Source organism: Lolium perenne, chromosome 4 (assembly GCF_019359855.2).
Source record: "Lolium perenne isolate Kyuss_39 chromosome 4, Kyuss_2.0, whole genome shotgun sequence".
Taxonomy (NCBI): Eukaryota; Viridiplantae; Streptophyta; class Magnoliopsida; order Poales; family Poaceae; genus Lolium; species Lolium perenne.
The window spans coordinates 341,614,104-341,636,997 of NC_067247.2; the positions used below are offsets into that span (position 1 = coordinate 341,614,104).

The 22,894-nt window shown below is 41.7% G+C and overlaps 1 non-coding gene and 1 pseudogene across 1 annotated transcript; both read right to left on the reverse strand.

Moving 5' to 3' along the window:
• Nucleotides 1-5,990: 5,990 nt before the first annotated feature.
• LOC127297835 (U2 spliceosomal RNA) lies at nucleotides 5,991-6,160 on the reverse strand (annotated as a pseudogene).
• Nucleotides 6,161-9,678: 3,518 nt separating this feature from the next.
• Nucleotides 9,679-9,879, reverse strand: LOC127297834 (U2 spliceosomal RNA). The gene has a single exon (XR_007849522.1). It is a non-coding gene; the product is annotated as a U2 spliceosomal RNA (small nuclear RNA).
• Between the last annotated feature and the right edge of the window lie 13,015 nt (nucleotides 9,880-22,894).

Sequence of the window (22,894 nt, forward strand, 5' to 3'; positions counted from 1 at the left end):
TTGTTTTGTTTGAATAAAGTTGGATCCTAGCATTCATTGTGTGGGAGAGAGACACGCTCCGCTGTTGCATATGGACAAATATGTCCTTAGGCTTTACTCATAATATTCATGGCGAAGGTTGAACTGCTTCGTTAAATTGTTATATGGTTGGAAACGGGAAATGCTACATGTGGTAATTGGTATAACATCTTGAATAATGTGATACTTGGCAATTGTTGTGCTCATGTTTAAGCTCTTGCATCATACACCTTGCACCTATTAATGAAGAAATACATAGAGCTTGCTAAAATTTGGTTTGCATAATTGGTCTCTCTAAGGTCTAGATATTTTCTAGTAAAGGTCGAACAACAAGGAAGACGGTATAGAGTCTTATAATGCTTACAATATGTCTTTTATGTGAGTTTTGCTGTACCGGTTCATACTTGTGTTTGCTTTAAACAACCTTGCTAGCCTAAACCTTGTATCGAGAGGGAATACTTCTCATGCATCCAAAATCCTTGAGCCAAACACTATGCCACTTGTGTCCACCATACCTACCTACTACATGGTATTTCTCCGCCATTCCAAAGTAAATTGCTTGAGTGCTACCTTTAAAATTTCCATTCTTTATCTTTGCAATATATAGCTCATGGGACAAATAGCCTAAAAACTATTGTGGTATTGAATATGTACTTATGTATCTTATTTCTTATAAGTTGCTTGTTGTGCGATAACCATGTTCCTGGGGACGCCATCAACTATTTCTTTGTTGAATATCATGTGAGTTGCTATGCATGTTCGTCTTGTCTGAAGTAAGGGCGATTTACCATGAGTTGAATGGTTTGAGTATGCATATTGTTAGAGAAGAACATTGGGCCGCTAACTAAAGCCATGATTCATGTTGGAAGTTTCAGTTTTGGACAAATATCCTCAACCTCATATGAGAATTTTACTTGTTGCTAAATGCTTATGCATTAAAGAGGAGTCCATTATCTGTTGTCTATGTTGTCCCGGTATGGATGTCTAAGTTGAGAATAATCAAAAGCGAGAAATCCAATACGAGCTTTCTCCTTAGACCTTTGTACAGGCGGCATAGAGGTACCCCATTGTGACACTTGGTTAAAACATATGTATTGCGATGATAATCCAGGTAATCCGAGCTAATTAGGACAAGGTGCGGGCACTATTGGTATACTATGCATGAGTCTTGCAACTTGTAGGATATAATTTACATGATACATATGCTTTATTACTACCGTTGACAAAATTGTTTCTTATTTTCAAAATAAAAGCTCTAGCACAAATATAGCAATCCATGCTTCCCTCTGCGAAGGGCCTTTCTTCTACTTTTATTGTTGAGTCAGTTTACCCATTTCCTTCTATCTTAAGAAGCAAACACTTGTGTTAACTGTGCATTGATTCTTACATACTTGCATATTGCACTTATTATATTACTTTATGTTGACAATATCCATGAGATATACATGTTACAAGTTGAAAGCAACCGCTGAAACTTAATCTTCCTTTGTGTTGCTTCAATGCTTTTACTATGAATCTATTGCTTTATGAGTTAACTCTTATGCAAGACTTATTGATGCTTGTCTTGAAAGTACTATTCATGAAAAGTCTTTGCTATATGATTCAGTTGTTTACTCATTACATTAACCATTGCTTCAAACGCTGCATTCATTACATGTGCTTACAATAGTATTGATCAAGATTATGATAGCATGTCACTTAAGAAATTATCTTTGTTATCGTTTACCTACTCGGGACGAGTAGGAACTAAGCTTGGGGATGCTTGATACGTCTCAAACGTATCTATAATTTCTTATGTTCCATGCTACTTTTATGATGATACTCACATGTTTTATACACATTATATGTCATTATTATGCATTTTCTGGCACTAACCTATTAACGAGATGTCGAAGAGCCAGTTGTTGTTTTCTGCTGTTTTTGGTTTCAGAAATCCTAGTAAGGAAATATTCTCGGAATTGGACGAAATCAACGCCCAGGGTCCTATTTTTTTCACGAAGCTTCCAGAAGACCGAGGGAGAGACGAAGTGGGGCCACGGGGCGCCGCCACACTAGGGCGGCGCGGCCTGGACCCTGGCCGCGCGGCCCTGTGGTGTGGGGCCCCCGTGAGGCCCCCTGACCTACCCTTCCGCCTACTTAAGCCTTCGTCGATAATAGCCCCAGTACCGAGAGCCACGATACGGAAAACATTCCAAAGACGCCGCCGCCGCCAATCCCATCTCGGGGGATTCAGGAGATCGCCTCCGGCACCCTGCCAGAGAGGGGAATCATCTCCCGGAGGACTCTACACCGCCATGGTCACCTCCGGATTGATGTGTGAGTAGTTCACCCCTGGACTATGGGTCCATAGCAGTAGCTAGATGGTTGTCTTCTCCTCATTGTGCTATCATTGTTAGATCTTGTGAGCTGCCTAACATAATCAAGATCATCTATCTGTAATGCTACATGTGCGTTTGTTGGGATCCGATGAATAATGAATACTATGCTATGTTGATTATCAATCTATCTATGTGTTGTTTATGATCTTGCATGCTCTCCGTTGCTAGTAGAGGCTCTGGCCAAGTCATTGCTTGTAACTCCAAGAGGGAGTAATTATGCTCGATAGTGGGTTCATGTCTCCATTAAATCTGGGGGAGTGACAGCAACCTCTAAGGTTGTGGATGTGCTGTTGCCACTAGGGATAAAACATCAATTCTATATCTAAGGATGTATTTGTTGATTGCATTACGCACCATACTTAATGCAATTGTCTGTTGTTTGCAACTTAATACTGGAGGGGGTTCGGATGATAACCTGAAGGTGGACTTTTTAGGCCTAGATGCATGCTGGATAGCGGTCTATGTACTTTGTCGTAATGCCCAATTAAATCTCACACTACTCATCATAACATGTATGTGCATTGTTATGCTCTCTTTATTTGTCAATTGCCCAACTGTAATTTGTTCACCCAATATGCTATTTCTTATGGGAGAGACACCTTTAGTGAACTGTGGACCCCGGCCCATTCTTTTACATCGAATACAATCTACTGCAATACTCATTTTACTGTTTTCTGCAAACATCATCTTCCACACTATACATCTAATCCTTTGTTACAGCAAGCCGGTGAGATTGACAACCTCACTGTCAAGTTGGGGCAAAGTAATTGGGTTGTGTTGTGCAGGTTCCACGTTGGCGCCGGAATCCCTGGTGTTGCGCCGCACTACACTCCGCCGCCATCAACCTTCAACGTGCTTCTTGACTCCTACTGGTTCGATAAACCTTGGTTTCTTACTGAGGGAAAACTTGCCGCTGTACGCATCACATCTTCCTCTTGGGGTTCCCAACGGACGTGTGCTTTACCGTCACAAGGAAGCTACTTTCTGGCGACGTTGCAATCCAACTCCCACGTCAGCAGTCAGCTACTGTGGATGTGCTACCAGTTTCGAATTTCACCGACCCGCAACACACCCGTGGGTAGTCTGCCACCCCGAGCTCCTCCCGTCAATGTTCTGCCATGTTCACATGACCTATGTTTGCATTGTACACGCGAGAATCTCGCCACCCCTCTTATACCGCCTAGATGAAGCTATACTGCTCATTGTGGTATTTTTGCTGTGGCATGTGCTGTTCAAGTGATGCTAGGCTAGTTCAAATGGTTACATGTAGATGCCTAGATGTGAATTAGTTACTAGTGTATGCAAATGGAGACACGAGTTTTTTTTGTCAAATAGCTCAATGTTATAAAATTGTCCAAATATATTGCTCGTATAGTAGATTATGTTTTTTTTGCGGGGACGTATAGTAGATTATGTGTTCAAATATATTGTTGTATGTCCAGGGTGTGTGTACACAGCCTATACTATCAAGTATCAAATGAAATTCCAACTAAACAAGTGAAAACTATGTCATCTGCAGCAAAAAATAGTTCACATACGTTGTGTTTATAGTTTAACATGGGTATTTAGGTCATTTCAACACATTTCAGGTGCAACCGCAACTGCACCAACCGATGAAACAAATGGACATCAAATAACTCCAACCTTCCGGCCCCAGCTGGCGCTGATTCTGGGAGCCGCAGTTGTTGCAGCTGCAGCCGTGGAGCTCCAGCCCAAACAAACACAACCTTAGGATGGTTATGATCTTCATTGGATAGTTCATGGTAGATAGGTCTAACTTTGTTCATAAACTTTTCAAACAAAGCCCATTTCATCAACTAAGTAGATCTCGAGGTGACATCAAACATTCACAAACTAGGGGTAAATCCATAATTCAAATGCTCCTAAGAGACTCCAAGGGCCTAGGAGCCCCCAAGCTCTAAGAAATAAGAGTGTCAAATCATTGGAGAGCTTGATCAAATGCTTTTCAATCTTGCTTAAATGCTCATGCAAATGGGGATGGACTTGGATCACAAGCGTAGGTTAGTTCCCTCTTTGATACATTGACTCTTTGCACTAGGGTTAGCTCAATTGGAGGCCCATAGGATTGGAAAATGCCTTTAGATCTCATATTTCATATACTCCGAAGAGTGACCTCTTCCAAGGGGATGAAGTGGTAAATAGGCAAGGGCCACTAAAAAATCATTCTATCAAGAAAAACTTCATCTGGAGAGTTCGGACGAAACAATCAACAACTTTGACATTAAACTACCTTATGATTTTGGCTTTCGATTTTGGACTTAAGCGGCAAGAGAAACAATGTGAAGATAGAGCACCTCTCTTTCTCATTTGACGTTTGTTCTTAAGAGAGTGCACTAGAATTCCACGTTCTACTAGGAAACCGAGCTAAAATAAGTTGATATGGCTTGCATATTGGTATAATGCATGGGTGTGTAGCTACCCATGCGGGTAGCAGGCTTCATCCCCCCTTGTTCTTAATAGTGTAACTTTCCTAAGACTCGGTCCCAATTTGATATACAAGTTTACAAAGACGGTAGGGAAGTTGAAATAAATTTCTGCAAAGTCATATATCTTCTTATTGTCCATTTTAGGGGGTCACCATTCTCGTTAGCATGCACTTGTTCGATTCAAAAGGGGTTCGCTCAAGACACGGGATTAGGAGACTGTGACAGCGATGGTAAAGATTGACGTATGTGGTTCAAGAGGTTATTACCACCGAAATGTGTAATCAGAACAAGTGCGAGGCAACCGATGGGCGCTCAACAAGTCCCACAAAGAGGTGTGTTTATGCTGAAGGCGGTTTTACTGATTAACCCCCATGGAGCGGTTCGGCCTTGCCGGTAGCGCCACGTCTTGCATTAAGTGATTTTCCGATAGGGATTTTGTTTTTAAAAATAACATCTTAAATATGTTGTGCAAGCTTCTAGATGTTTCTAGTCCCCACATGTATAGTTGTTGCATAGATGTACAAAGGGGACACATGGGAGCCTCGAAGTTGTCACTTAGAGAGATCGATCATGGTCTCATGAGAGGGGGAAACAATCGAACAATACACACGCATAGTCAGTCGCATAGACCTTGCAAAAAGAAAATTATGTATTGCTGATATAACCTTCGCCCGATACAAGAGTGCGTTGGCAAGCATGTAGGGAATGCTACAAAATCATGTGTGGTCAGTACTCACACGAAGAATAACTTCACATCAACCCACCTCGTTAGTTGGTGGGCACGATGCGAGTGATACGAACAGCTGCTATCATGTACTTGTCAGAAAAAGATATGCACAGTCCCTATGAAGCATGCCGGACGCGCGATCCATAGTCCATCACGTACGAAATCGATGCTCGTGTTTCATGAGAGGTCACCTACGCGTGAAGGTACAGTGTGAATCGGTAACTCAAGTTGTTACAGTGTGAATCGGTAACTCAAGTTGTTGGTCTACTGGGAAACAGAGCCGCACTCGCCTTCGTGGTCCAGTAGTCAGTTTGACAAGTCCACGTTGCCCATTCGTTGCAAGGAACAGAGGCCTCTACTCCTCTTCCGGACCAAGCTTCCAGTCAGAGGAAATTTCAGCAAAACTTTCAATTACTTTGGTTGGGGTGCGCCTGGCCCGGGCAGTAGTGCAACGTCCGAGCGAGACGTATGACCCTTCCCCACAAAAAATAAATTTAATATCATTGTGGACACATGACCCACATATCAGATATTAAACTGATAAGAACAGATACTACACTTGATCTTAGCCAAAAGGCCGAGAAAGGTATGCTTTGGAACGGCAGCCTCCGCCTCTTCTTATAGCCTCGTCGACCGGCGGGAGTGTTGCTGGTAAGCGAGGTGGGACTAAACTATCGAAGAGCTGCGCGCTGGGTGAGCTGCCTTCGTCTTTGCGTTGCTGCCGTTTGGAGGCTGGAAGGCCGGGGATGAGGACACCAGCCCATATGCCTACAAGGCCCAGTGAAGCGCTGAGACAACTACATACTGGATCATTCCACAAAAAGAATAAGCTACATCCTAGGACTCCATTGTATTATTTCCTCCATCCTCCAAACAATAAAAATCTGGCCTGGAATTTTTTTCAATCAAACTATAATAAGACAAGAACTAGCATAAGCTCATCCCAGTACCCACTATTGAGGGCAATAATGAAATCTTCTTCTAATTTAGTATGCTCCCGCGTCGCCTCACCGTCCTGCGCTCCTTGAGTTGTCGCCTCCGTCAGTCCTCCACCCCATGACCTCCCTCTGAACTCCCATGTGTTGGACATCAGCGACCATCCTCAGACCCGAACCATAAGAACATATCACCAACAAGCTCCCAGCGACGCTCCCAATGACCTTGCTCCCTAAATATGTTCCCTGTATCCACAACCACACCGGCCTCATCTCTGGCTAGGTCGACCGCCCGCACCTTGTTTTTGTATTCTCTGCTGACCATCATGCATCATCCCCCTCTATTGCAGTCACACACTCCTTCACTACCGTGCCAAGCCCACGGGATGGACTCCTTGAGCATCAACGCCATAAATCGGTTGCCATGTAGGAAGTTCCATCATTTTTTGCTTAGCGATGATAGTTAAACTAGTGTATTATCTCCATCTAAATGTGAAACCCTATAATAAAAACACTACCTTTATTTTATGTTCCTTGTGTTATATTCAATTCTTAACAAAGTCTACTTTGTCACACCATTTTTGTGGTAGATAGGTCAAGGTAAGATTTCATCCTTGTATGTACTCCCTTCGGTCCGGCATTATGGGCTTATTAGGAATAGCAGCACGACCAAGATGCAAAACTACTGGTTAAATTTGATCTCCTCTTCTCGTGCATTTCCACCAATCAGGTGACCGTTTTTTATTTTTGAGTTAAGTATAGCTATTAAGGAGGGCAAGCTAGCCATCATTTTGACCCACTTTTTGACATATACATCCAGAGAAACGGTTTCACACAACCTAAAAAGAAGGAGATAGAGGCATGCGATGCTACTAGGAGTAATTCTAGGAGGGGACCAATTAGGCAATTAAATGAAAGCGGGACTTATTACGTTTAAGTGTTTCGGAACAAATAGTTTTTCACCAGGAGCCCAGAATACCGGACCGGAGGGAGTATGTTGATGAAAAGAATAAAATAAACAACTCCTATACATCACACGATCTTGTTGCCCCACCTTACAAACACTTTAACGACTCGCCACTGCATGTTTATGTATTTGTCATTGTTGTCGTCAAGATTAGATTGCCAAAAAAGGGGGAATATTATTGCTAAAGAAAGTTGTCCTATTGAGAGATCCGTGAGAAGAGTGGATCGATAAGGCACTGATGTTGTATCGTGGACCACATCCAACGACATAATGCCAGCTAGGTGGAGTGGAAATTGATTGATGCTAAAAGATCATGAGACGATGGCAACAAAAATGGCAGATGGTGATAAGTCAACATGCTCCCATTTGTCAAATAATACAAATAAGCCATGGTAACAACACAAAAGTTCGTGACGGTAGAGGGATTGGTGTAAACAAACCGAAAATGTGGTATATGACAATACAAAAATGATGGTGTGGGCAACAAGTAACGGAAGAAGGTAAATGACATCAAATATTACACCTCTGACCCAACTTTTCAGGAGCACACAAGTTTCATTAAATAAATTAATTAATAATCTTATATTATTTATACTTTGGTTTGCTTCTATTGCCTTGGATCTGACTAGCTACTAGCTAGTTTAGAAATTCCTTTGCTCGGTAAAGGATGAAATAGTAAAAAATCACTTAAAAACTAAGTGATGAATACAAGAATAGAGTGAAAACATAAAAAAAACATACATCAAACTTAATTTGCATGTAAATAACCAGTCCATGAAACTTCGTTTGACTAGTGGAGGCTGATAATGACCTCCTAAAATAATTGTTTTCATGAAAACAAGAAAAAACACCATAGCCCAAGATGTTACTATTTAACTAAAATTTATACTTTTTTATAAAAGATACTGCATACAGCGAGATGAATAAATTTACATAGTATTTATACTAAAATTTTATACTTGTTTATAACTCTTTTAGATCAAACTATAATATTTATTTAAATCTCTCCATTACTTAGTAGTACAGTTAACCATGTATCGATGTTATGAACTTTTATTTTTTGATTTTTTAGTTATACTAATGTAACTTTATTATTATTATAAAACACATATGTTGTGCGCTAAGTTTAGAGCATATTTTTCTGAAAAGATTCACATATGTTTTTCTTCATTGCCTTTTAAAACAACATTAAAATGTGTTCCCATAAACAAGATAAATGCACCACCCCACATATTAACTTGTGACATTTGCTTGGATGATAGTGTAATATATTTATGATTGTTCTCCTATATTTTTATATCCTTACATTACATATGTTCAAATGATCTTACAAACCTCAAATAAATAGGTTCATACCAAATTATATCATATGATCACGTATATCCACATAGAAATTTCTAGAGTTTATAATGGCTTAAAGTGCTTATGGCCTCGAATGCCAGAGGCGGCTGTCCGACCACCCATGCAGCTATTCGGGCTTTTGCTGGTGATGCCACGTCTTGAATTACATGGTTTTCGATTTTTTTTTTAATTATCATCTAAAACACATTTGTCCAAGCTTAAAGACATTTCTAGTTCCGACACGAGGGTGTTGCATGGATGTGCGGAGGAGACATGTGACCCAATGCCAGCTTGTTGATCTAAAGCTAACACGATCCTAGTCACCCCCGCCATAAGTGTTTAAGACGTGTCATGGAAGCCAAAACAATTTAGCAATATACAAGCCTAGTCCTTGCAATTATTTTTTTCCAAAATCATGTATTGCTGATATAACCTTGTCAATACAAGATTGTGTGGCAAGCAAATAAGGAGTGCTGCAAAATCACGTGTGATCAGTGCTCACACGAAGAATAACCTCACCGAGCATGCATGAGTGCATGACACATAAAACCTACTTCGTCAGTTGGTGCGCATGATGCGCGAACAACCTTTTTTTTTTAGATAACAGGCAAGATTTACCCGACTTTAAATTAATAAAGCCATACGGTATAGGATACGAACAACCAAAAGAAGGTATGCACAATCCCTGTAAAAGCATGACCGTCGAACGATCCAGTTCTACTGGGAAACAAGAGTTGCAGGCTGCCTTATAACAGAGGCCTGTACTTCGGCCGCACTAAGAGGTCTGTTTTAAAAATCAAAGCTTAATCTGCCCACCAACGTTTTCGTTTGGAAGAAACTTAAGCAAAACTTTCAATTAAATTGGTTGGGGTGCGCCTGGCCCGGGCAGTAGTGCAACACCCAGGCGACACGTAAGGACTCCAGTGGCAAGCCACTGCCACTGTGGTGGACCCTTCCCCAAAAAAAAAAATTAATATCATTGTGGACACATGGCCCACATATCAGATATTAAACTGATAAGAACAGATACTACACTTGATCTTAGCCAAAAGGCCAAGAAAGGTATGATTTGGTACTGTTGCCTCGGTCTCCTCTTATAGCCTCGTCGACTGGCGCGAGCGTTGCTCGTAAGCGAGGTGGGACTAATCGATCGAACAGCTGCGTGCTGGGTGAGCTGCCTCCTGTGCGTCGCTGCCGTTTGGGAGGCTGGAAGCCCAGGACGAGGATAGCAGCCCATATGCTTCAACGGCCCAGCGATGGTAGGTGACCACAGCTATGTACTAAATCGGATTTACATGATGAGAAAACGAAACTTAATCCTAGGACTACGCTGTATTATTTCCTCCAAACAATCTCTATCTCTACTACTTAAAAAGAAGGAACGTGTCCCCCCTTCTCCCCCTATTTTCGTCGTCCTTCCTCACTCGTCCCGCACGCGCACATAACTGGGCCAAAAGCCCAACAAACTCTCAGCGCCGAGAACCCTATCTCGCTCCCCTCTCATTTTTCTCTCTCTCACAAACCGTGGCGGCAGAGAACCCTATCATGCTATTGAGCTTCGCCGTCACCGGATCCCATCACGTCTAGCGCGGACGCCGGCCATAAAAGCGCAGGAAGACGCCGCCCGCAGTACTTATCTCAGCCTCCTCCGCCCCTCACAACCGGTTGACCACCTGGCCGCTTAGCTATCGAAGGCGCAGAAGATCTTGGCGGCCGGGCTGAGGAGACGGCGGTTGATCACCATACCGCGTTGCCATTGATGCCAATCAGGTGGCGGCGCACGCGCTAGGACCATCGCGGTCTAGCACCCTGACGCCAGGGATATCACGCCCATGCTGCTCTTCTACTGTGCTACACCGTCCAGGTCCAGTACAAGCATGTATGCCGTATGTCTTCATATTTGGGGCTTCTTTTCCAGTCTACGGGTGTAGTTTGTATGTGATCTCCTGAACCGATGCAATCCAGTGATGTCGCAGATAGATCTAAGAAAGGGCACGATCCAATCCAGGCTCTCGATGGACCTATTCGGTGCAGACTTTCAATCTCCTTCAGCTTTGAAATTTTGAGTACGCTGCAGTCTAACTTCTCTTTGAGTCCAGTTAATTTCCGTGATGATTGATGCACTGGATGAGCACCTGAATCGATGTCAGTTTAAACTTTAAAGGTGATACGATGGGTGTTGTCATTAGGAAATTGCAGATTACTAATAAAGATTTACGTCATGGAGGATCCCAGTGCACAACAAAGCGTGGCGAGGTGGATGGAAGAATCATCTCAGATTGAGCAAGGGATAGTAACGTACAGGTCATACTATCTCTATCTTTTCTCACTGTTGATACTTATGTTAAAGAATCTGTAGTAATCAACGAATCCTCGTGTCCTCATTGTGAAGTACTCCTTGGTATTGGTTTGGTAATTTATTGCTGAATAGCAATGTAACTGTTGCAATTGGTTAAAAAATGACCTGAATGGTGAACCGGTGAAAAAATGATATTGGTATTTATATTTTCACTGGATCCTTGCTTTGTGTTATATTACAGGTTCCCTGGATGCATTTTGTAGGCACAGGTTGATTGATTATCCCAATATCTCTTCTCCACATAGGAACGTTCATAGTACAGTAGATATTTTAAATAGCAGTGAATTAGCACAATGAAACTAAGATTATAGCAACCCAACTTGTAGCTAGCATGACCAATCGAAAGTGAAAGGGAAGATATCTTTTATAGCTTAAGGGCATCTCTAGAAAAGGTCTAGATCCAATCGTCGATATTTCCATATATGCTATATACTCTAAAGGATTTCTCCTTTTTAAGTAGTGTAGATTTTTTCAACAGTTCGCCTAAATTCAGTCCCCTATAACTATCATTTTTCCCCTTTTGAAAGAAAAATCAACTGCTATTTATAAATTTTATAATAGCTCATTTTCATGTGCGCTAAGATTCTCTTTTAAACCATGAGCTATATAAGATTTTTCTGCGACAATAAATATAACCTTCTCCATGTTAAATTCAGCGACATTTAGCTAGCAGTAGTAACATTCAGCAAGCAGAGTAATAGGAGCAGTGAACTTCAGCGCCCCGACGCTGGGGACATCACGCCCAAGCTGCTCTTCAACTGTGCTACACTGTCCAGGTCCAGTACAAGCAGGTATGCATGCTCCTTCTATTCAGATTTAGGGCTTCAGTCTACGGGTGTAGTGTGTCTGACTGTGGCTGTCACTGCATTATTTGCTATGGATTGGACCGGGCGGCGTCCATTGTGCTGGGCATTATTGGTGTATAATTACTGTGTGCATTAGCTGCTTGGTGATCTGTTTTTTCGATGCTGTGACGTTAGCTACTCTGATTGATCCCCCAGCCTATGATTTGGGATTCTCTACTTACAAGTACGCACTACGGGAAAAACAGGCGCTGCCGTGCGGCCTATCATTGCCGTGAGGCACCGCACGGCAAAGAAATCTTTGCCGTGCGCCGAAAGAGGCACTCACTGTAGGATAACGTTGCATAGAAAACAAAAAATTTCCTACCGCGAACACGCAATCCAAGCCAAGATGCAATCTAGAAGACGGTAGCAACGAGGGGGTATCGAGTCTCACCCTTGAAGAGATTCCAAAGCCTACAAGAGGAGGCTCTTGTTGCTGCGGTAGACGTTCACTTGCCGCTTGCAAAAGCGCGTAGAAGATCTTGATCACGATCGGTTCCGGCGCCACGAACGGGCAGCACCTCCGTACTCGGTCACACGTTCGGTTGTTGATGAAGACGACGTCCACCTCCCCGTTCCAGCGGGCAGCGGAAGTAGTAGCTCCTCTTGAATCCGACAGCACGACGGCGTGGTGTCGGTGGTGGTGGAGAAATCCGGCGGAGCTTCGCTTAAGCGTGCGGGATGTGGTGGAGGAGAGAGACCGCTAGGGTTTGGGGAGAGAGGGGGGTTGGGCGCCGGCCCTCTAAGGGGTGCGGCCAAGGCTGAGGCTTGAAGTGGTCAGCCCCCTCTCTATGCCCCTCATTATATAGGTGGAAGCCCCAAGAGTTCTAGTCCAAGTCTTCGAATAAGACCCCAACACTAAAACCTCCCATATGTGGGAAACCTACTCAAGGAGGGAGTCCTACCCAAGGTGGGACTCCCACCTTTCCTTGAGGTGGGTTGGCCGGCCACCCTAGGGGAGTCCACCTTGGACTCCTCCCCTTTAGGGTTGGCTGGTCATGCAAGTGGAGTCTCTTCGGGACTCCACTTTCCAAAGTGCCATTCTTCCGGACTTTTCTAGAACCTTCTAGAACCTGCCATAAATGCACCGGATCATTTCCAAACTTGGAATATGACTTCCTATATATGAATCTTATTCTCCGGACCATTCCGGAACTCCTCGTGATGTCCGGGATCTCATCCGGGACTCCGAACAAATATTTGAACTCCATTCCATATTCAAGTACTACCATTTCAACATCCAACTTTAAGTGTGTCACCCTACGGTTCGTGAACTATGTGGACATGGTTGAGTACTCACTCCGACCAATAACCAATAGCGGGATCTGGAGATCCATAATGGCTCCCACATATTCAACGATGACTTTAGTGATCGAATGAACCATTCACATACGATACCAATTCCCTTTGTCACGCGATATTTTACTTGTCCGAGGTTTGATCTTCGGTATCACTCTATACCTTGTTCAACCTCGTCTCCTGACAAGTACTCTTTACTCGTACCGTGGTATGTGGTCTCTTATGAACTTATTCATATGCTTGCAAGACATTAGACGACATTCCACCGAGAGGGCCCAGTATATCTATCCGTCATCGGGATGGACAAATCCCACTGTTGATCCATATGCCTCAACTCATACTTTCCGGATACTTAATCCCACCTTTATAACCACCCATTTACGCAGTGGCGTTTGGTGTAATCAAAGTACCTTTCTGGTATAAGTGATTTACATGATCTCATGGTCATAAGGACTAGGTAACTATGTATCGAAAGCTTATAGCAAATAACTTAATGACGAGATCTTATGCTACGCTTAATTGGGTGTGTCCATTACATCATTCATACAATGATATAACCTTGTTATTAATAACATCCAATGTTCATGATTATGAAACTAATCATCCATTAATCAACAAGCTAGTTAAGAGGCATACTAGGGACTCTTTGTTGTCTACATATCACACATGTACTAATGTTTCGGTTAATACAATTATAGCATGATATATAAACATTTATCATAAACATAAAGATATATAATAACCACTTTTATTATTGCCTCTTGGGCATATCTCCTTCAGTCTCCCACTTGCACTAGAGTCAATAATCTAGTTTACATTTGTAAAGATATAACACCTTGGCCTTCTGGTGCTTTATCATGTATTGCTTACGGGAGAGGTTTTAGTCAACGGATCTGACACGCTCAGAAACGTATGTATTTTGTAATTCATTTGCGTCTCAATGCATCACTCATTTCCAAATGAGTCGGCATTTAAATATGTTTGGTCTTCTGGTGGAACCTTAATTCCGTGGTCTGAAAATATGTCACTAATATTGTCACACACAATATAGCTTCAAAGTTCTGACTCTGTCGGAACTACACCAAGTTCTCAAAGAACCTCCTGACTTAACATCCTTTGTCATTGTCAAAACAATGACATATTCTGCCTTCATTTGTAGAATCCATCACAATATTTAGAACTCTTCTAAATCTAGCATAGACAACTTCTAACTTATTGTGCTACCTTTTAAAAAACACTTAGTCTAATTTGAGATTGAAATTATATTTTATATGTGACAAAAACAATATTGGTGTAACACCTTACAGCGATTTGTTTGTCATTTCTTCATACAAAAATATATATATATATCCTTAGTTCTTCTAAAGTACTCAAGGATATTCTTACTGTCTCCCAATGATCATCATATGAATCATTCTGGTAAATGCTCATAACACTTTATAGCACATGATATCTGATTGTGTACATATTATTCGTGATCTATAATCACTCATGTGTTTTTACTCATTGAGTGTCAGATACACTTAAGTCTTGTTAAAACTTTAACATGACAAGAATATTTTCTTAATATTTCCATATTGAACTATTTCAATATCTATTCTATGTACTTTGACTTAAACTTATTTATGTGTTTCAATCTATCTTCATAGATTTTGACACTAAATTTGTTTCAGTCCATATCCTTTCATTGAAATTAATTTCTCAATGAAATCTTTTAATCAAGTATATAATTACATCATTTATAACCAACTATATGTCACCTACATAAAGTATTATAAATATGTCTTAGCGCTCCCACTTAATTTCTTGCAAATGCAAGCCTCTTCATCATCTCTTGATGAAATCAAAAACTCTTTGACTATTTCATCTGGTGAAGATTCCAACTCTGCGATACTTACTTCATCCAATTGAAGTTCGTATACCTATCTAGTATTCCACGAACCAGCAAAACTCTTGGTTGTATCTTGTATACACCTTTAATACACACTTCTGATAAGTAATGTATTTTGCCATCCTACTAACATATCTCATAAAGGAAATATGTAGTGATTACTAGAATAATCCATATAGACTTTAAGCATTGCTACGGAAGATCTAATCTTGTCGTAGTCAACTCTTTGAACTTTGTCGTAAACAACTTTTCGACAAGTCAAGCTTCTTCAAGGATATTTCATCCAAGTCCATCAATTTTATAGATCCATTTACTTTCAAAAAGTATTTATCTATCTTGGATTTCATGGCATATAGCCATTTTAACAGAGTCAGGGCCCATCAAAACTTCTTTGTTTGTAGTTGGTTTATCATTGTTTCAAAATCAATCCTTTGTCCACAAATCATTTATTTGATCACAAAGTAAACCATACCTACAAGGTTCAATATGTACTTCGATCTCCATGGCTAAAACACTTTGTAGTCATGGGAGCCATGATCGTCGTGGCCGCTTCCGAAACCAATTCCGATCTTTGCGCTACTCGATCATTATGCTCAGGTTCATAAACCTTATCAAATTATATTGTCCTCCCACTCAAATACTTCACTAGAAACAATTTCTCAGAAATAAGAAACATTGACAAACACTTTTGTCTTTGTCTCGTGGGAAGAATTCCCAATTAAATCTCTGGGATAACCAACAAAGACATTCATCCGATTTTGGTTGTAAACTCTTAGACCAAAATTTAAAGAAAAGACTATTAGGGTTTATACCCATACCATAACTTGTATGGTGTCATTTCAACGGATCATGATGATGCTCTATTCAGTGTAAAAGCGGTAGTCACTAAAGCATAATCCACAAAAATATAATGGCGTCATAATATTTTATCTCATCATTAATCCAACAAGGTTTGGATACATCTCTCGGATATTATATCATCATTATGATGCTCCAAGAAATGTGAGTTTGTAGAACAATTTCATGACTCTCTTAGATGTTCGCTAAAATTCGTAATTCAAATATTTTCACCATGATCCAATCACAGATATTTGACTTTTCTATTACGATGATTTCCACTTCATGCTGAAATTTATTTGAATCCATTCAAATGTTTCAAACTTCTTCCTTATTGAATATATCCACATATATACTCAATTCATTGTTGAAAGTTTTCATGAAGTATAAGAATCTCCCGCACACAACTATGTCTAGTGAACCACATACATCATCATATATTTTTCCACTAAGTTAGTTGCCCGTTCAACTCTTGGCCTATGAACGGTATTTTAATCATTCTCTTTAGAAAAGATTTGCAAGTGCCAAATGATTCAAAAATCAAATGACTCCAAAAATCCATTTACATGGAGTTCCTTCATGCGTTCCTTTCTAACATGACCTAAATAGCGGTTCCACAAATAAGTGGAATTCAAATCATTTGCCTTATGGCATTTTAGCGTCAGTGTTATGTATGTGTGTTTCACCATTAAGATTTATAATAACTTATCCATCATACATGGAGTAATGTCATAATTTGAACAACTCATTGTTTTCATTTGACCAGAGCAAAATAACAATTATTAAGTTCTTTATTATAAATTCTAAGGGCTAGATAGAATGCCAACGACGAACATAATAACACTTTATTTTGTTCCAGACGTGTATTCCTATCATATTCCTTGTCAGTCACTTAGGCCATTGTATTCTTGTATTGTGTTGTTTTGTATGACACTTCATACCAACCAATATAGTACTAATACCCAAGAATTTCATAGTGTGACCTAACTAGGAATACAACCATAACATGAATATCATTTATATACACCTGAGCTAGACTTTCTAGTCTTTTCTTTCTTTCTGCCAAAATATCTTTTGCAGTTTCTCTTTTAGCTTTCCTCATTATTCAGAAAAACACTTCAACATCAATAACTTCTAGGTTTGTTGGTCAAATACCAATAACCTTGAGGTTCTTACTTTAAGTTGATCATCATATGACAAGTGTTTCAGATTTCACTATTAGTAATATTGTAATATGATGAACAATTTCACTCATAATTTTATCCATTATATCATGACGACTTTCCGAGACCATGTCTGTACATGCTAGGCTCGTAAAGTTTTAACCTTGGTATTCGCATGTGCAAATCTGGCTTGCACCCGTTGTATGCACACGTAGAATCTATCACACCCGATCATCACGTGATGCTTCGAAACGACGAGTCTTAGCAACGGTGCATACTAAGGATGATAACTTCATGGATATGCGAATATTATTAGTGCCCCAATAGTTGGAGGATTGTGACGCCTGGCGTCTTCAACCTTCATACATTCCCATAAAACTTATGAGTTTATGTACTCTCACCAAATTTATATTCTATCATCTTGCAATAAGGTCTTAGATATCACATATATCTCATACCTTGATTATTTCTGAAAACTAAATTTTCAGCTCCTTACTTTTCAAACAAATTTGAACTTCAAGTTTCACGGAGACAAGATAACTTTAGGTACTAATTGAAACCATAGTTCTTTGAATCAACAATGTGAGGTTTACTAAAAATTTGCAATAGGACTTAATCAATTCTTGATTCTTTAACAATACGGTACCAATCCGTAAAGTTTCTTGTCAGATTTTAACAGTATTTCTATCTCAATAACAAGACTAACGCATGGTAGAAAACGGATGCCAACACTACAAAATTAATTCAAAATACTACTCAGATTATGTTTATGATAATTAGTTCATGTTTTAATCTAATTACTAATGAACTCCCACTTAATACAACATCCCTCATAGTTGTTAAGTGGTACACGATCCACATCCACTACACCAAAACCGATCATCACGTGAGATGATGTAGCTTCAATGGTGAACATCAACATGTTGATCATATCATCCATATGACTCGTGTTCAACCTTTCGGTTTCCGTTGTCCCGAGGCCATGTCTGTACATGCTAGGCTCGTCAAGCAAACCCAAGTATTCCGCGTGTGCAACATGGCTTACACCCGTTGTATATGAACGTTGAATCTATCACATCCGATCATCACGAGATGCTTTGAAATGACGAACTTTCGCAACGGTGCATACGAGGGGAGAACACTTTATTATCTTGATATTAATGTGAGGGATCATCTTATAATGCTACCGTCGCGATCTAAGCAAAATAAGATGCATAAAGGATTAACATCACATGCAATTCATATGTGATATGATATGGCCCTTTAGTCTTTGCGCCTTCGATCTTCATCTCCAAAGCACGGACATGATCTCCATCATCAACGGGCATGATCTCCATCATCGTCGGCGTAGCGTCAAGGTCCATGGCGCCGTCTTCATGGTTGTTCACCTCATGTAGCAACTATTACAACTACTTTGAAATACTACTCAACATGAAATTTAAAGACAACCATAAGGCTCCTGCCGGTTGCCACAATACAATAATGATCATCTCATACATATTCATTATCACATCATGGCCATATCACATCACCAAACCCTGCAAAAACAAGTTAGACGTCTCTAATTTGGTTTGCATATTTTACGTGGTTTAGGGTTTTCGAGAGAGATCTAATCTACCTACGAACATGAACCACAACGGTGATACTAGTGTTGTCAATAGAAGAGTAAATTGAATCTTCACTATAGTGGGAGAGACAGACACCCGCAAAGCCACTTATGCAATACAAGTTGCATGTCGAGCGTGGAGCAAATCTCATGAACGCGGTCATGTAAAGTTAGCCCGAGCCGCTTCATCCCACTATGCCACAAAGATGCAAAGTACTCAAACTAAAGACAACATAAGCATCAACGCCCACAAACCATTGTTTTCTACTCGTGCAACCATCTATGCATAGACACGGCTCTGATACCACTGTAGGATAACGTTGCATAGAAAACAAAAATTTTCCTACCGCGAACACGCAATCCAAGCCAAGATGCAATCTAGAAGACGGTAGCAACGAGGGGGTATCGAGTCTCACCCTTGAAGAGATTCCAAAGCCTACAAGAGGAGGCTCTTGTTGCTGCGGTAGACGTTCACTTGCCGCTTGCAAAAGCACGTAGAAGATCTTGATCACGATCGGTTCCGGCGCCACGAACGGGCAGCACCTCCGTACTCGGTCACACGTTCGGTTGTTGATGAAGACGACGTCCACCTCCCCGTTCCAGCGGGCAGTGGAAGTAGTAGCTCCTCTTGAATCCGACAGCACGACGGCGTGGTGTCGGTGGTGGTGGAGAAATCCGGCGGAGCTTCGCTTAAGCGTGCGGGATGTGGTGGAGGAGAGAGACCGCTAGGGTTTGGAGAGAGAGGGGGGTTGGGCGCCGGCCCTCTAAGGGGTGCGGCCAAGGCTGAGGCTTGAAGTGGTCAGCCCCCTCTCTATGCCCCTCATTATATAGGTGGAAGCCCCAAGAGTTCTAGTCCAAGTCTTCGAATAAGACCCCAACACTAAAACCTCCCATATGTGGGAAACCTACTCAAGGAGGGAGTCCTACCCAAGGTGGGACTCCCACCTTTCCTTGAGGTGGGTTGGCCGGCCACCCTAGGGGAGTCCACCTTGGACTCCTCCCCTTTAGGGTTGGCTGGTCATGCAAGTGGAGTCTCTTCGGGACTCCACTTTCCAAAGTGCCATTCTTCCGGACTTTTCTAGAACCTTCTAGAACCTGCCATAAATGCACCGGATCATTTCCAAACTTGGAATATGACTTCCTATATATGAATCTTATTCTCCGGACCATTCCGGAACTCCTCGTGATGTCCGGGATCTCATCCGGGACTCCGAACAAATATTCGAACTCCATTCCATATTCAAGTACTACCATTTCAACATCCAACTTTAAGTGTGTCACCCTACGGTTCGTGAACTATGTGGACATGGTTGAGTACTCACTCCGACCAATAACCAATAGCGGGATCTGGAGATCCATAATGGCTCCCACATATTCAACGATGACTTTAGTGATCGAATGAACCATTCACATACGATACCAATTCCCTTTGTCACGCGATATTTTACTTGTCCGAGGTTTGATCTTCGGTATCACTCTATACCTTGTTCAACCTCGTCTCTGACAAGTACTCTTTACTAAATACCGTGGTATGTGGTCTCTTATGAACTTATTCATATGCTTGCAAGACATTAGACGACATTCCACCGAGAGGGCCCAGAGTATATCTATCCGTCATCGGGATGGACAAATCCCACTGTTGATCCATATGCCTCAACTCATACTTTCCGGATACTTAATCCCACCTTTATAACCACCCATTTACGCAGTGGCGTTTGGTGTAATCAAAGTACCTTTCTGGTATAAGTGATTTACATGATCTCATGGTCATAAGGACTAGGTAACTATGTATCGAAAGCTTATAGCAAATAACTTAATGACGAGATCTTATGCTACGCTTAATTGGGTGTGTCTATTACATCATTCATACAATGATATAACCTTGTTATTAATAACATCCAATGTTCATGATTATGAAACTAATCATCCATTAATCAACAAGCTAGTTAAGAGGCATACTAGGGACTCTTTGTTGTCTACATATCACACATGTACTAATGTTTCGGTTAATACAATTATAGCATGATATATAAACATTTATCATAAACATAAAGATATATAATAACCACTTTTATTATTGCCTCTTGGGCATATCTCCTTCACTCACGGCAAACAATATACGCACGGTAAAGTTAGAGCGGGGCGCACGGCAAAGTTCATGTGCACGGCAAACTCACCAGTGCCGCACGGCAAAGTTAATGTGCACGGCAAAGTCCATCAAATGCGCACGGCAAAGAATCCAGGACGGCAAAGCCAATAAACGACGCACGGCAAAGAAAATCTGGTCGGCAAAGGGCCGGGACGTTGCCGTGGGCCACCCTTTGCCGTGCGGCCAGAGAAAGTGCACGGCAAAGCCGCCTTTGCCGTGCGACTTCTTCTTTGCCGTGCGCCATACTTCATTTTATTTGTTTTTCTTTCTATTTTATTTCATCTAATACTTATTTTTTTTTAGTTCTACTTTTTGATGAATATTTATTAGTGTTAATTAAGACAATGTGCAATACAAAATTACTCTCCATGTTCATCCCCCACATATATCAGGGTTTCAGAGCAATTAATACGTACCCGCTTCGGAAAATCTGCTAAGTGTTATCGCCCAAATGTGAGGAAGGTCACACACCGGGGAGCTACTTTTGCACCATTACACCTTGCACCACACTTTGACACATATCATATGTCCACATGCAAGGTTTGGTGGGGTTCCGGTGCTCCGGCGGTCGTTATCCCCCTCCTCCCCCCAAAACAGCGGAACGTGTGCCCCGGCGGGTCTACCCCCCTAGATTTCTCCGCGCGAGGGTGCACCAATGTAACTTTTCATTCTTTTAGGTTTGTTTAGTACATATACACATGGAGAACCAAGATTGGGACCCTTTGGCACATATACCCGCAGCTAGAGCCATTATCACACGATCGACGGTGTGCCTGATCTACTGGTTAGGGTTAGGTGTAGGGTTAGGGCTAGGGTTTAGGGGCTAGGGCTAGGGTTTAGGTTAAAGGTAAGTATTTATGTTTAGGTATAGGTTTAGGGTTTAGGGTTAGGGTTAGGGTTTATGATACATGGTTCTGCAGCTCCGGCGTCGTGGTTTAGGGATTTAGAGGGGTTTAGGGCTCGAAGCCTCCCCAGTTTAGGGTTTAGGGTTTAGGGGAGCTACTTTTGCACCATTACACCTTGCACCACACTTTTACACATATCATATGTCCACATGCAAGGTTTGGTGGGGTTCCGGTGCTCCGGCGGTCGTTATCCCCCTCCTCCCCCCAAAACAGCGGAACGTGTGCCCCGGCGGGTCTACCCCCTAGATTTCTCCGCGAGGGTGCACCAATGTAACTTTTCATTCTTTTAGGTTTGTTTAGTACATATACACATGGAGAACCAAGATTGGGACCCTTTGGCACATATACCCGCAGCTAGAGCCATTATCACACGATCGACGGTGTGCCTGATCTACTGGTTAGGGTTAGGTGTAGGGTTAGGGCTAGGGTTTAGGGGCTAGGGATAGGGTTTAGGTTAAAGGTAAGTATTTATGGTTAGGTATAGGTTTAGGGTTTAGGGTTAGGGTTAGGGTTTATGATGCATGGTTCTGCAGCTCCGGCGTCGTGGTTTAGGGATTTAGAGGGGTTTAGGGCTCGAAGCCTCCCCAGTTTAGGGTTTAGGGTTTAGGGGAGCTACTTTTGCACCATTACACCTTGCACCACACTTTGACACATATCATATGTCCACATGCAAGGTTTGGTGGGGTTCCGGTGCTTCGGCGGTCGTTATCCCCCTCCCCCCCCCAAAACAGCGGAACGTGTGCCCCGGCGGGTCTACCCCCCTAGATTTCTCCGCGCGAGGGTGCACCAATGTAACTTTTCATTCTTTTAGGTTTGTTTAGTACATATACACATGGAGAACCAAGATTGGGACCCTTTGGCACATATACCCGCAGCTAGAGCCATTATCACACGATCGACGGTGTGCACGATCTTTGGTTAGGGTTAGGTGTAGGGTTAGGGCTAGGGTTTAGGGGCTAGGGCTAGGGTTTAGGTTAAAGGTAAGTATTTATGGTTAGGTATAGGTTTAGGGTTTAGGGTTAGGGTT